Source organism: Dasypus novemcinctus, chromosome 3 (genome assembly GCF_030445035.2).
Source record: "Dasypus novemcinctus isolate mDasNov1 chromosome 3, mDasNov1.1.hap2, whole genome shotgun sequence".
NCBI lineage: Eukaryota > Metazoa > Chordata > Mammalia > Cingulata > Dasypodidae > Dasypus > Dasypus novemcinctus.
Window position 1 is genome coordinate 84625091 of NC_080675.1, and position 12828 is coordinate 84637918.

Genomic DNA, 12828 nt, shown 5'->3' on the forward strand with positions numbered 1-12828 from the left:
TCCATATATGATACAACAAAAATTAATTTAGAAGGGATACAAACCTAAATATAAAAACTAAAACCACAAAGGTTTTTATTTTAAAAAAACACAGAATATCTTCATTTTTTAGTAATAGACATATTTCTCAGGACACAAAAGGCAGTAATTATCAAAGAAAATCTAACAAATTCGATTTTATCACAACTTAAAAATCCCACTCATCAAAAGGTACCAGTAAGAAAGTGAAGATGCAGATGGGGAGAAAATTTTTGTAAAAGTGATATCCAACAAAGAGTCATATGCAGAATAAAGAATTCCCAGAACTCAAAAAGGCAAATGACACAGTAAAAATCATGGGCAAAATTCATGAACAGACACTTTACAAGGGAAGATACGGGAATGGCCAATAAACACATGAAAAGGTGCTCAACATCATTAGTAGTCAGGAAAATGCATATTCAAACCATTATGAAAGATCACTTCAAACATACTAAAATGTCCAAGATTAAAAAGACTATCAACACCAAATGTTGGAAAAGATATGAAGCAATCTGGCAACTCATAAACTGCAGTTATGAATGTAAAATGGAACAATTATTTCAGAAAGTTTCAGCAGTTTCTTAGGAAGCTAAACATATACTCTGAAACTAAATTTTAATGCAAGAATTTCACACCTACTTATTAAAGAGAATTAAAAGTGCTATATCCACAAAAAAACTTCATACAAGAATGTTCATAGGAGTCTTTTTCATGACACCCCAAAACTAGAAACAACCCACATCAACAAGAATATGGATTAGCAAATTGTACTATATTCAGACAATGCACTACTACTTGGCAATCAAAAGGAACAAACTACTGAAACATGCAACCACATGGAAGAATCACACAGACACTAAACTGAACCAAAAAAAAACCTACAGACCTAACAACATATATATTTATTCTAGATAACCCAATGAAAAAATCAGAACAGTGCGTGCCTCTCAGGTCAGTATATGGCTGTAAAGGGACATTAGGAAACTTTCTGATCCTACTTTTGCTTACACCATCGAAGTAACTTTGATACAGAGAAGCAGTCTTGATTTCTAACCTAGGTGCAGAGCTACCAATATGGGCTTTTCTGAACGTTCCTATGGGTAGTAGTTTCCAAGGAAACAAGACAGCCGTTTCCCTTCATAGTCTGGACCTGACGTTGACTCCTTTACATATAGCCCTGGATTTGCTATGAGCCCATCAAAACACTGCTTCACTTAAATTTCACCTAAACACCACTCTTACCCAATATCTTGTAAGTACTATATTTAATCCTTCATTTACTGAGAAGCCCTGTGGTTACTCAGGTGTGCAATCTCTTACATTCCAATCCATCAATAGCCTTTATCAGACTACAGGATTATCCCTGGTGGTCTTAGGCTGAATGGGCTAGGATAAGAGAGAATGAAAAGGCAAATGGCACAAAACATAAATGACTGATGAATCTGAGTAAAGGAGATATATATATATGTTTCTTATTCTATTCTTGTGCCTTTTTTATAAATTTGAAATTATAGAAAAAGTTGGAAGTTCTAAAGATATTGTATAAATCATTCTCTGACCAGTTCATATTAACCTTCTGCCTAATTCCCAACACCTGAAATAAACTTTTGTTTCTAAGTCTGGAGTGATGATCGCTTTATTTGTCTCCAAAACAAAACTTCAGCAAAATATAAAAATCATTCATACACTTTTCAGCTGGATTTTATCATTTGTTTTAGATGTATCTCTTCAAGTACATGAATTTTAGGACTTCTTAAGTGGAATGAGGAAAACAATATTTTTCATGCCATATCTTGATAACAGACTTAGAAATTATATCAAACTGTTCCTTTCCTTAAAAAGTCATTAAAAATTCAATGAACAGTTCTAGGAAGCCACAGTGAAGAGGTATTTTTAATCTCTTTCACTGTTTAACTCTACTTGGGTCACTGCCAGTGATAAAGTTTGCTACTACTCCCTTCAAAAGGTAGAGCCTAATTCTGCTCATCTTGAGTGTGGTTGTACTTAGTACGCTGTTTCTAGCAAAGGACAGTGGCAGAAATAACAATGTATGACTAGGTCATAAAAGGCATTGTGACTTTCTCCTTGCTCTCTCATAGATTACGCACTCCAGAGGAAGCTAGTTCCTAAGTCATAAGGACTTTCAAGTGCTCCACGGACAGACTCACTTGGCAAGGAATTAAGGACTCCTACCCACAACCATGCAAGTGAGTCATTTTAGAAGTAGGTCTTCCAGTCCCAGACAAGACTTCAGAAGTCTAGGTGACAGCTGAACAGTAACCTCACAGGAAACCCTATGCCAGAACTAACCTGCTAATTCCTCCCAAATTCCTGACCCACTAAGTGTCAGATAAAGTTTGTTATTTTAAGCCACCAAGTTTTGGGGTGATTTGTTACACAGCAGTAGATAATACAAGGAAGTAAGCTAAAATCCTCTCACTCTAACTGGACAGCTAACATTTGAATAAATAAACAGCAGGTTCTGTCTATCCAGCATTCGTAAAGCTCCTCATCTTTTTGATAGCAGCAAAACTCAAATAAAAGGGGTATCTAATACATAGAAAAACTGTCAGACACAGACACTTGCAGAGAAAGATTGCTTCAATTTTTACCTACCATTTTAAAGAAATATTCTCACTACAGAGATGATTTGATTTAAATTGCTGTTCAGAAAGGTTCAATTTAATTATTTTACACAAACTACATTATTTGATGTGCTCTTAATTCTCTTTACAACACAGAAATGGTGTTATTTTTGGATATCCTAAACATATTAAAGCATTAATTTATTTTTCTGATCCAGTATTGCATAATAAAATTATAATGAATTGTGATTTAATTATTAAAAGTGTATGAAGTGCCTAGATTGTATCCTGTCTTAGGGAATAAAATTGCTCTAAAGGACATCATTGAGACAGTTGAGTACGGACAATACAGGGTAGTTGAAGGTATTGTACTTGGGTTAAGCATCCCAAATGTAATAATTGCGCATAGATTATTTAAGAAAATATCTTTGTTCTTAGGAAATAAAGATTGAAATCTTAAGGGGTAAATGAAGAATATGCAAACTATTTTCAACTGGTTCAGAAAGGAAAATTATACACATAATATACCATACAAGGACTACACGGATGTGGCAAAATGCTAAAAAATTGGTTAATCTGGGAAAGGGTAGGCAGCTCTTTGTCCTATTCTTGAAACTTTTCTGCAAATTAGAATTATATCAAAAATTTTTTAATGCAATTGAAATGAAAACAAAACAGATATTGGCAAAAATTTAAGATGAAGATGAGTAAGTAATCCAGTTTACTGCAAGTGGACAAATTTGTGCCCCTACACATTTGGAAATAGAAGAAGAGATTGCTTTGGTTTGTAGCAACAGCAAAGACAGAAACTAGGAGAAAGACGTGTAATGGTACAAATTGAAACCTCATATAAATTTTTATCTTGAACCAATTATTTACATTCTAAGAAATAACACACATATTTCAATAGGCATGTAAATCAACAACAATACGGGTAAACTTGGATACTTTTATAACTTGAATTATTATAAAGTAGTAGCATGGCATATTAGAAAAGAATACCAGAGCATCTGAAGATGGGATTCAGGCATTACGGTATGTTCCATTTGTTCTTTCCTGAGAACTTCTCTGAGTCTCACTTTTAACATTTCTCAAATGAGGGTAATAAGAAATTTGGAGCATTGTTTTAAGAAAAAGTAACAAACAAAATGCTTAGCAGAGTACCTGGCATAATCAGATGCTCAACAAATGGCAACTTTTTTAAAAAATTAAAAATAAAAGGATAATGCATCTTGTTTTACTTCAGGAATGCAAGGTTAGATAACGTATGAAAATCAATTAAGGTATTACACCATATTAACAGAATAAAGGAGAAAATGCAGAAAGAGCATTTGACCAAATTCAATACCCGTTCATGATAAAACTATAAGGTGAGCCAGGAATCTAACAAAAGGCATCTACAAATGTTCCAGTCTGATACTTAAATTTAACATTGCACTCCAAAGTTAAATAAATAAATGAATAAATAAATAAAGGGGAAGGATCAAATAAAGCCTGTTTTTATTCATGATCAGCCATGTAGAATATTCCACAAGAAAGATAACTAAAATAATTGAATTTAGCAAGTTCTGATTAAACAAGGTCAATATGCAAAAACCAATATTTTCATATAACAAAAAACAATCAGAAAATGAAATTTAAAAATAATTGAATTTGTAAAACGTTAGCAAAATTAGGCAAAAGACTATTCAAGAAAACTATAAAACACTGCTAAAGACCTAGACAAATAGCTCATGTTCACAGATCAAAAAGATATCAATTTAGCACAACACCAAAGAAATCCACAGCAGGCATTTTTTGCAGAAATTGGCATGCTGATTCTAAAACTTATATGAAACTATAATAGCCCCCTGAGAGCAAAAATAATGTTTAATAAGAAAGAAAAATTCAGAACACAGACTACCTGATTTCATGACTTCTTATAGAGGTACAAAGTGATGATTATTTTTATGTATTAACTTAGCTAGGTTATGATGTCCAGCTGTTTTTCATACACTGGCCTGCTCATTATAGTGGGGGCTATTTCAAATATGAGATTTATATCTATAATCAGTTGATATGTACATGTGTATGTATGCATGTGCATGTGTATAGTTGTATGTATGTGTACATGTGCGTATCCTGTTGGTTTTGTTTCTCTGGAGAACTCTCAATAACACATACATCAATCAAAACAGTAGAAAATTAGCATAAAAACAGATATACAGATCAATGGAAAAGAACAGAAAGGTGAGAAACAGACCCACAGAATTTTTCCAATAAGACACCAAGGCTACCCAATGGGAGCAATGATACTCTGTTCAATAAATTCTAAAATAGTATTGGAATAACTGAATATTTATATGGAAAAAAACTGAACAGTCATCCCATACACAAAATTTAATTCAAAATGGTTAAAAAAAAACTTACAGAAGAAAACGCAGAGGTAAATCTAAGAGACTTTAGGTTGGGCAAAGGTTCTTAGATAGGATAAAAATAATAAGAATTGTGAAAAAAACCTGATGAACTATACTTCAAAATTTAAAACTGAAGCGGATGTGGCTCACGCAGCTGGGCACCCACCTCCCACATAGGGGGCCCCAGTTTGGTTCCTAGTGCCTCCTAAAGATGATGAGCCGACACAGCAATGAGCAGACGTCTCAGCCAGCAGACGCTGCAATGAGCAGACACCATAACCAGCATACACCGCAACTGCCACATTGAGCAGACACCATAACCAGCAGAGGCCACCGCCAGTGGGGAGTGGATGGGGTTCAGGCAGTTGGGCACTTGCCTCCCACACTGGAGGCCCCAGGCTCACCTCCTGGTACCTCCTAGAGAAGACATGCAGAAAAAGCAAGCAGATAATTATCACTGTGGGAGCCACTGGGGAAGGGAGAATTACATAAATAAACCTAAATTAAAAAATTTTAAACTTTCTTATAAAAGATTAATAAAATGAAAAGGGAAGTCACAAATTGAGAGAGAACAATTGCAAAACAAATCTAAGAAAGGATTTATATCCATATGTATAAAGAATTCTATATCTAAGAAGCTCAATTATATCCAAGAAGGAAAAATTCATAGAGATACAGACACAGTATAGTTAAATTGACAAAAGTAAAGAGAGAAAACCCTGAAAGCAACAACAGAGAAGCTACTCAGCATACGCAAGTGATCCTCAGTAACATTAATAGCAAATGATAAAACCAATAATTATAAATGGTATCAAAGGACACCCAAAGCATAAAGTATAATTTGCCACAATAACAATATAAGGGGAAGGTACACCGAAAGTCACATAAGAATGGAATGTCTGCATACCATTGAAGCTAAATGAGTATTAATTCAGACTACATTGTTATAAATTTATAATGTGAATTGGAATCCCTAAATTCCAATTTAATGATTGGAACAGGTAACTGGTTTGATTATCACTCTTCACACCATTGGTGAGGGAGGGATTCCTACTCTAGGGCTGGGGGAAAGGCAGAACACATGACACCCAAAACTGGACAGATGGAATCAACAGCAGTTTACTTATCATATATACTCACAGCCTCGGGGAGGATGACACCTCACCACACAGATTTAGATAGGAGTAATAACAGGGTATGGTTACAGTTCAGTAACAGTAAACTAGAAGCTGTGGGAGGTTTTGTAGTACCAAGAGGGTGGGATGCCCCCTGGTTCCCATGGAAAGATATGACTGTCTTGTTGGAATAATTCTGAGGGCTGGAAAAGAACTAAAGCCATCTACTCAGGGGTAAGCTGGAACTGTGCCTTTTCCCCTCAATAGAACTGTTTGACTAGGGGACCTTACCTGTGTGAGTACAGTGGAAAGCAAACCTCATGGTTAAGCCATTTAACACCCTCCCCCATTTCAGGTGTCACAGCAGCATATAACATTGAAATGGAATTTCAGGCCTTACATCACAGTAACCACTAAGAAACTAGTTAAAAACAATACAGAAAAGATAATGAGAAGAGTATCAAAATGGTACACTGCCAGAAAAAAACCATAATGAAACAAAGGCACTATGGAACAAATGAGAAAGAAAAAATCTAGAAAACATACAGAAAACAAAAAAATGACAGAAGTCTGTCCTCCCTTACCAGTAATTACTTCAAATGTAAACAGATTAAATTCTCCAATTAAAAAAAACAGATTGGCAGAATGGACACAAAAGCTTGATCTGTATGTGATATACAAGAGACTCTCCTTAGCTCCAAAGACACAAACAGGGTGAAAGTAAAAGAATGAAAAGATGTTTCAAGCATGTAGTAACCAAAAGTGAGCTGGGCCAGCAATACTAACATCAGAAAAACAGACATTAAGTAAAAAATTGTTATGAGACAAAGAAAGACATTACATATTGATAATAAAGTCGATCTATCAAGATATGACAGTCATAAACAAATACACACCTAAGAACAGTTCCAAAATTTATGTAGTAAAACTGACTCAAATGAAGGGTGAAATGTCCAATAGAATAGTTGGACACTTCAACATCCCACTTTCAATAATAGATACAATAACCAGATGGAAGATCAGCAAATAAACAGAAAACCCAAACAACAACATAAATCAATTAGGCCTAACAGATATATATAGAACATTCCACTCAACAACAGCAGAATATATGTTCTTCTCAAGTCCACATGCAACATTTTCCAGGATGGACCAAATGTTAGGCCACATGTCTCAATAAATTGAAAAAAGACTAATATTGTCATACAAAATATCTTCTCTGACAACAATGGAATGAAACTAGAAATCACTAAGAAAAGGAAAAATGGAAAATTCACAAATATGTGGAAATGAAGCAACATACTTTTATACAACCAATGGGTCAAAGAAGAAATCACAGGAAAATGAGAAAATACTTTGAGGTGAATGAAAATGAAAATATCGCATACTGAAATTTATTGAATACCGAGAAAAGGGATTATTTACGGCTATATACGTCTATATTTTAAAAGAAGAAAGATCCCAAGTCAATAAGTTTACACTGTACGGAACTAGAAAATAAAGCAAACTAAACCAAAAGATAGCAGAACGAAGGAAATAAAGATTAGAGTGGAGGTAAACAACAGAGAAAAGGAAAACCGAGAAACACCACCAAACGTTGGTTCTTTGAAAAGACAAACTTTAGCTAGACTGAACAAGAAAAAGACAGAAAATTCAAATTACTAAAATTAGAAAGGAAGGTGGGGACATTACTTTAGTCCTTACAAATAAAAAAGGAGTATAACAGAATACTACACACAATTTTATATCAACAAATTAGATACCATAGATGAAATGGACCATTCCTAGAAACACCACACACAAACCAAAACTGAATCAAGAATAGAAAATCTGAACAGACCTTCCAATAGTTTATTGGTATCTCAACTCCAAAATTCAAGAAGAAATAATATAAATGATCTAGCCTGCATTAGATATCCAGCTCCAATTCAAATACCTGTCCTGCAAAATTGGACAAGGAGTATGGCATTCCCATACCCACTGGGAACATCTGAGACTGATGTTCCTACTAATTGGGCAGGTTTTTCTAAGAAAACTTGCAGGCCAGAAAGTCAGTAACAGTCTTAACTGTTCAAACTGGGAAGGAAAAGCATTCTTTTCTGTTTTTTAATTGCTCAACATTTTAATTTAGAATGGAATCAATCTAGAAAAGAACCCTCCAATGCTCTAATGAGGCTAATTCAGTATTATAAAAATTTTGTTTTAACATTTAACATATTAGACATAACTTTTTTTAAAAACAGCACCAGGAGGAAATTAAACATAAAAAACAATACACTTTCTTTAAAAGTTACTTATCTTTTGGTGCTCTAGTTTCTTTAAGATAACAATATGGCTGTGAAAATTGAGATAATATGTGTAAAGCATTTAGTTTCATGAATGTTAGCAAATACCGCTCTTGATTTTTTCCTAAGTGAAATATCCTCTAAGCCTATGATTTCAATAATTATTTTTCTATATTTGTGACATTTACAAACTATATGATATCACTAAAACCTTTCTAGCACAGAGAGGTAAGAACTTGCTCAGTCGCACAGCTACCAATTGGCAGAGATAGGTTACAATACAGGGAATCTGGCTCCAAGAAACCATACTCTTAACTAATACATATATATATATATAATAGCTCTCTAGGAAAGTTCAAGTCGATGTTTTTAAAACTCTGGTCCAATTTTTTAACCTCTAGTAAAATATACAGATTCTTCAAACCTCCAGACCTGCTAGGTCAGTTTCTGAGTTCTGATGTGCAGAAATCAGCACTTAACAAGTCCTTCAAAATAATGTATACACAATAAAGTTTGAAACTCACTGAATTAGGTGGCTAAGGAAAAACTCAAATAAGAACAATCTAGGTAGGGAAAAGGAACAGATTAGGATGTAGAGATTAAACTCCTTCAAGTATTGTGGAAATACAAAATACATTTAAAACATTTACTTTAAATCAGGGTTTCTTAACTAGGGATCCGTGAGCTTGAAATGAAATTCAAAAAAATATTATTCTTGTAGTGACATGTTGGCGAGGGTGTGATATATTTATTAAATAATACAGAGTATAGTGTGTACTTAGCAAGTGGTCCGTAATTTTCACCTGACCAGCAAAGTGGTCCCTGGAACAAAAACGGTTAAGAGTGGTAATTAGACATTTGCTGAAATGAGCAGAACCACGCTCTGCAATCTTTAGAAAATTATAGCTAGTGTCTCTGTTGGAATCTTAAACAAAATGTTTATATTTCAACGATCATAAACACTGACTATATTTTTTCAACCTGACTAAAACTGAAAATTAAAACTCATTGGCTGGGATGGGGAATGCGAATAGACTGCAGTCGATTTTACTATTAATATTTATTCTGAATAATTCTGAATATTAAGTCTTACTTTTTAAAGGGTAAGTATACATTTATGGGATACCGTACCCTGGTGTTCAAACCTTAAAAGGAACACAAAATACCTGTTCCTATAAAGCAGAACAAAATTAGTCTAATGGTTTTCAATAAGGCAAAATATAAAATACACATTTAAAGTACTCATTTATAGTTTATCTTAAACAATTTAATCTCTTCCAAAAGGCAAGGCTTTGCTACGGTGTTAGAGTTTGACATGTGGTGTGGTTAATCATCAAAGATAAAACAAACAAAAACAAAGAAAACTCCGATTCTGGAAGCGTTAACAGAGCACTTCCAAAATGACTCCATAACAACTCATTTGGCCAATGAATGAAGGGAGTGAAAAGGCAAAGCTGTGGAACTAAACCTTATCCCTATTGTTGGCAAACTAAGACCCTTTTGTATCACCGCTGTTACTATAGCCAGTTTAAATGAGCAAAAGTCTCGGATTTTTGCGGTACAAGAAAAATGTCAACCGTGAAAGAAAAATATCCGGGTTTTGAAATACAAAGGATACTCAGATTTCAGTTTAAATCCCCACCGGGCATTTTCAAAGGCTGTCACTTTGCTGCGGTCCAAAGTAATAAAGACTGCCACGGGCGTCCCCTCTTAAAAGGAACTCAGAGAACCACGTAGAGCATCTCTTCATTCTAAACCTGCCCCCAACCTTCCATCTTTAATAAAATAAGATTCTTTTACCTGTGATAACGCTTTCGCAGTTCGATTTAAATAGTATTGTAGCTTTCCCATTCTAACCGAATTGGTGGAAATACCAAACTGCGCTTACGAGGGTCATAAAGACAGTATATAAACAAGGTTTCTCCTGCGGGGCCGGCTGGGTCTCGGAACCCTCAGCACTCCACTTAGAGTGGGCTAGCGGTGGCAACATGCCGGGGAGACAAGTCTTCGACGCCCCGACTTCCCGAAGCCTCCACGCCCGACCCCAGCACCAGACACACTTAAAAGCCCTCCAAGGCCCCCCGCTAAGCTTCAGAAACCCCTGTCTGACTTTCCGAACCCTGCCCCATCCGCCCGTCCCGCTTCTCTCCGTGGAATATCCCGTTTCTTCCCGTTCCCGATCTACTCACCAAGGTGCGCTCAGCAGAAGTTCCAGAGCCGGCCGTAGGACTTTTCCCTTCTAGCGCTGCGCCGCAAGCAAACCGCGAGCAGCCCCATCCAACGGCCCGTATGATTCAAATTCGCCCATTTCCGCCCGCAACCCGGAAGGAGCTCTCGGCCCCGCCCCTTTGGCGGTGTGGCTAGCGGGGACAGGCAAGGCGCGCCCCCAGCTCTTCTGCTTCGTGTAGTCTCTGCGGAGTATGTCCCCTTCCTTTTGACTTCTTTTGTCCGGTCTCCCCCTACTTAGGTCCACAGAGAACCCCAGGCGCGATGTCCATGTTTCTACCTGGTGGCTTTCGAGAGGATCCTCCTGTTTCTGAAGTGCGCAGAGACGTGTGGAAGTGTCATAACTTTCAAGGAATGGGGAAAAGAAAAGCTCTGACTAACGAAATAGTGATTTTTTTTTTTTTACCCTTCCCCTAGTTCTCGCGTAAACAACAGCAACTGCAAGACAGGGAAAACAGCCTCTCCGAAAAACTTTAGTACGGGGTTTCCCTGAGCCTCCGTCCTGTAACGACAGTCAGAATGTTTAACTTCATTCCTCTCCCTGGTTTGAGGGAAAAAAAGCCTAGTGTACCTATCTCCCCTATTCCAGCCACAATCCAAAATAAGTGGTCCAAGCAGTTCCTAGTCCCAAATAAAACATTTGAGGTGTTAGAAAGAAAAAGTGTTTTTCTCCCCGATAAGGGATCATTTTTCAAGACCCATGTGAGATTGTCCTGTGAGAATCTTTGGGCAACCGTATCGTTTCCCTTTACCAAAGCTCACACAGTACATCCTTCATCCAAACTTCCTCAGCTTCTGACGAGTGGATGCATCCGGGAAAGTGAGGAGGATAGGACATCCTCTCAGGGAAAGGCGGGGAGGGGTGGGGGAGGGGTGGGGGAGGCGTGAGAAACGAGAGAGAGGATAGGAAACAAAGACAATTAAAACGCAAGAAAACTGAGTCCTAACCTTGAGGGCTACGATTAAGGTTGCCACCAGATCACCGGCACATCTTCTGGAAGCACCGATTTACCTAAATGGATCAGTTCACACCAAGCCACTACAGAACATCTTTCAGCCTGCTTCAAAACTGTTATCTGAAAGAGTCGCCATATCTCCATTTACAGGAAATTATTTTACAGATAATCTGACACAAGGGGGTGTAAAGCTATAAACTAATCGCTGATGCACTGCTTTTAACAATGGGGGAAAAGGAAATAACCTAAGTATATACTGACATACAGACATTAAAAATAACTAAGTAAATCCGTGAGTATTGAAATGAAACATTGAAAAATATCCGTTTTAGAAGGGCTATGAATAGTATCCCTCTTTTAACGTGTGTGTGTGTGTGTGTGTGTGTGTGAGAGAGAGAGAGAGAGAGAGAAAGATGCAAAGTTTCTGGATAGATATTTCAGTTAACAGTTGAAGGCTTTTAGCTTTCACTTTATAATCAGGTGAATTTTTTTTAATCATGTTAACTTTGCAATTTTTATTGTTTTTAAAGGAAGCCTATTAAAAATTGAGCACATTCTAGATACAGATGAGGGTTTAATCAATGTATAAACATGTGATGTTCAAATAGTCTGCTTCCATTAATTAAATCTCAATTCATTCAACAAATACATAGTAATTATTTGACCACTCATTTTGTCACTCACGAAATATTGTATTATCATTTAAATGCCCCACATATCTAATATGTCTCCATTAAATATATTGTCAGTTCCTTGAAGGCAGAAACTATGCCGTTTATTTTCCCATATCTTTCATAATCCTGGCACCCACTGTTGTTTCCTCTTTCACAGGATTAAGTTTTCAAGTTAACCTGTAAACGAAAGTTAAATATGCTCACTTTGCTCTTGAAAAGTCCCCAAAATGATCATAAAATATATATGATTTTCTTCATACAACTCTTTAGATAAGGTGTTTTTGTTTTTAATGTTTGTCTCCTGAGTTCTCCTTAGTCAGTCTTTCTCTAGGACCCTTAATGAATTCTTCAATTTCTTCCATCAAAATGTTGATAAAGTCATCACCACTCAACAGCCTGGACATCAGTCAAACCGGTGAACTTCATTTCTCATCAATAATGGAGAGCCTCTTAAAGTCTTTTCCATAGAGTTAGCCAGGCTTAATTGTACATATTGAATAGAGCTGGTGTTCATTGAAGGAAATATTGGATTATTTGCAGTATTAAAATTGTTATTCTTTTTTTCCCTTC

At 36.2% G+C, this 12828-nt stretch overlaps 1 protein-coding gene across 3 annotated transcripts in view; it reads right to left on the reverse strand.

The window, feature by feature from the left end:
- Nucleotides 1–11759, reverse strand: part of G2E3 (G2/M-phase specific E3 ubiquitin protein ligase) — a 55479-nt gene extending 43720 nt beyond the window's left edge. Inside the window, exon 1 of one of the 3 annotated variants that reach the window (XM_004478182.5) lies at nucleotides 10592–11759. The gene's annotated coding sequence lies outside the window, so the exon portion shown is untranslated. The remainder of the gene's footprint in view (nucleotides 1–10591) is intronic. The other 2 variants (XM_004478180.5, XM_004478181.5) reach the window with 2 other exon arrangements.
- Between the last annotated feature and the right edge of the window lie 1069 nt (nucleotides 11760–12828).